We start from the raw sequence: 3,550 nt of genomic DNA, 5'->3' as shown, positions 1-3,550 counted from the left end.
ACCTCCAGCAAACGCTAGAGCCAGCATTCCCACTCCACAGCCTTACTCCAGAGCCTGTGTGTGTAATCATGCTGCTGTCCTGTGTCATGATCAGCTTTGGACCACCTGTCATTGCAGGCAGCTTTCAGGCCTGAGGCAAAGAGTACCTGCAGCCATCAACACGTGAAAGCCTGATGATGAGAGCGTAGGCACTCAGCTCAGGTTTCACAGGTGGAGAGTGGCACAAATGAGACCTACAAAGAGGGCTTCTTCAGTCAGAGTAGAACTTCAGAGGGGAGGCCACCTAGGAAAAAAGATTTGCCTCCCCTCCCTTCAAAAAATCTGTTTTGGTGTTTTGGGGTAGTAATAAATACTTTAAAGTGTAAGTAATTCCATTGATTGCATATTTTATTAAGTCACTGCCTGGCATAAGAAAAGTAGCTGGTTATATAATGTTTATAAATATTAATGAAAGAACAATAGAGTAATTTTGAAATACCTCTCAGTTTACCTTTCTTCAGTGATAAGTCAGCTTCTCTCCCTATATTCGTTACCCGCTTTTGGCCCCAGAGAAGATCCCAGGGCAAATGACGTCTAGGAAAGGATGAGGAGCAAATGATGTTGAGGAAAATCTCTGTCACCCAGGAGAGGCTAGGAAAGCCTGCTGTTTCTGCCCCTGGTGAAATGTGAGAAGGAGAGAGACAGGAGGAGCAAGCTGGTGAGGAACCCATGTCCCTACCTTCCTACTAACTCCAATGTCAGAGTAAAACCCGGGCTAATGGAAGGGGGAGGCTGGGCTATGTGGTGGAAACATCTAGATAGGTTTAAGGAGAACTTAGACCCTTGAATCTAGTGGGCTGCTTTCCTCACTGTGGCCTGGGGGTGCTGGGAACCTCTAGGACAGATTTCTTCCACCTCTGGGACAGGTAAAACTTTGTTTTTGCGGAGCGGTCCCATGAAGTGTAGGACGTTTAGAAGCATCTCTGGCCTCTATCTACTAGATGCCACTATTATCTCCCCAGTTGTGACAATCAAAATGTCTCCAGATGTTGCCAAATGTCACCTGGAGGCAAAATTGTGCCCCTCTCCTGATAGGAACCGCTGTCCTCAGAGATGCCCAACATTTGGCTCCATGTTGGAGTGACAGTGACAGAGTGGCTCAGGTTGGTGGGAGATCATGGGTAGATGAGCCTGAAGCTGGGCCCCTGGCTCCTTAGGATCTGTACATGTTGAGCGGGAAATCCAAAAATTCCAGTCTTCCCTGATGACAGGACTCGGAGCTACTAGAGGCCAGGGGCACTGCAGAGATCGAGGAACAGATGGCTGGTTCTATGGTTGTTGCATAGTCAATGCTCGTCCAGGACAAGGTATACTCCACTGCAGAGACAGGCAAGCACCAAAGCAGGGTTGTGGGTCCCGGGCTCTCACCTTCCATATATATTCTGACTCTGTTTTAGTGAAAAACGTAGGGAAGGGGAGACACTGTAGATGACCTAAACAATATGGAGTCATCCCATCCACAAAAGTATTCAAACCAGAAGAGGTCGAGGTATTAAATGACATGTTTAAAATCTTCCCTTCCCAATCACCCCATGCAGTGGGGGAACTCCTGAAGAATATTATAATAATAATGAACAAAATTAAGAAACTACATTTTCTTTGCACACCTGAAGAGCAATGTATGTGTGAGCCCACGATGTGGTGATAATAGTAGAAATATGTATCGAGTGCTTACTGCATGCTGAGTACTCGGCAGGGATCAGTTCATTTCACCCTCAGCAAGTGGCCTTCTGAGATAGATGTTTCTATTGTGGTCTTTTCCTTACCTCTGAGGAAAAAGTGAGGTACAGGTAAGGTCAGTTATTGGTCCAAAGTGTCATGGCTGGGAATTGATGAGGCGTGGATGCAAACCCAGACTACGCTACTCCAAGGCACGGGCGCCTCACTGCTCCACCACACTGCCTCCTCGTTACTGTAGCACTCTGTGTCTATGTCTCAAATGTATTCATTTCTTTCTTTTGCCATACTTGAAGGATAAATGCTGTCATTCCCTTTCTTTTCCTTAGCAATGCTTCAAGAGAAAATTTCTAGCATTTAATTCCTGTTGAGTACTGATTTCTTTTCTCTTGGGAGCTCAAATACTCTCAAGGCTGAGAAGGAACTAAAGGGAGCACTTGTTGTAGTGGATTATTCATGGTAAAGAATTTGCTGCACCCAGAACAACAAAGATCTGTTTGTGTGTAGACTGCAAGGGTGGCATCTGTGTCACACTGAGTACCATAAGCAGAGCACTAAGCAATGAGCTTATCCTCTGCCCCCATGAAGTGGCCCTCAGTAACAGGGCTTTGTAGATAGTTACTGGATACTTCTTAGCAATTCTCATGCCATTCTTTGTGAAACAGCCAAGGGCTGAGCATTATCAAAGATAAAAGTCAATTACATTAAAACAAGTCTTTTCCTCCCCCACTTGTTTATTTTTAACAGCTATCGGTTTCTATTTAAAAATAGCGTTTTGGTCTATATACAGTGTCTTTATGAACCTGACCTTCTTCAGCAATCAGCTTCTTGTCTGGGTATGAAGTGACTATAAAACAATCATTGGATATCTCGAACAGCTTTCTTGTCCCCCGCCCCCGCTTATTAATACAGTATTTATTTGTCTTCTGTCTGCCAAACGCTGAGCCAACCACTTTCCCCAGGCTGCCTGGGGAGATATAGGAAAAGGAACATATGGGGCAGATGAGACCCTGGAGAAAGAACTACGGGAGGTGGAGACAGCTCCTTTGTGTGGTGAAGAGGATGAGAAAGGCCACCATCAAGCAAAAGAGCCCCATGGCCTCTGAGAGGGCAAAGCCCAGAATGGTATAGGAGAAGAGCTGTTGCTTCAGAGAAGGGTTCCTGGCATAACTAATGATGAAGTTTCCAAACACAATCCAATTCCAGCCCCAGAGCCAGCCACCCCTACTGTGTCAGCCCCGCCCCAGTGAACTTGGCTGCTGTGTCAATGTCCCTTGAAATGGCGCTGGTTTGAAAAATGCGGCTAGAAGTAAATGAGATTAGGGGACATGGAGCCGCCAAGCTGATGATGCTCTTATCAGTGTCTCAGGTTGTTTCGGCACCACTGTAGACAGTGATTGGCTCAGCAGCTGAGAGGTGCTCCTGACAAGGAGGGGGTGCAGACAAATTTGGTGTGGGCATACATTTTCAGGGGAAGAGGGGCTTTGGCAGGAGACTTGCTCCCAAGGCAAAGAAGACCAGATTTCTTGTTTTAAGAAGGCTGAATCATTAGTTTTGTGAAAGAACATATTTTGGGGTGGGTGGGTAGCTTTAATCACGTTGGAAGTTAATTTCTATTTGAATGCTGACTGTGGTGGGTTGACATCAGATAGGTGAGTAAAGAAGTTAACACAGAATCTCAGAAATGTATCCTCTAGCCCTTGCTGGAATCAGAGATGAATCACCCAGCTGAGCTCTTCCTAAATTCTTGACCCACAAAACTGTGAGCAAAATTAAATGGTTGCTTAAAGGCGTTAAATTTTGGAGTAATTTGTTACACAATAATAGCTAACTA

General features: G+C 45.5%; 1 pseudogene; it reads right to left on the bottom strand.

Moving 5' to 3' along the window:
* Positions 1–2,738: 2,738 nt before the first annotated feature.
* Positions 2,739–3,196, bottom strand: LOC102880481 (annotated as a pseudogene).
* Positions 3,197–3,550: the final 354 nt, after the last annotated feature.

The sequence above is a fragment of the Pteropus alecto genome, unplaced genomic scaffold (genome assembly GCF_000325575.1).
Source record: "Pteropus alecto unplaced genomic scaffold, ASM32557v1 scaffold88, whole genome shotgun sequence".
Classification (NCBI taxonomy): Eukaryota; Metazoa; Chordata; class Mammalia; order Chiroptera; family Pteropodidae; genus Pteropus; species Pteropus alecto.
The sequence above is the reverse complement of the archived record's forward strand: the minus strand, read 5'-3'. Positions and strand labels throughout refer to the sequence as shown.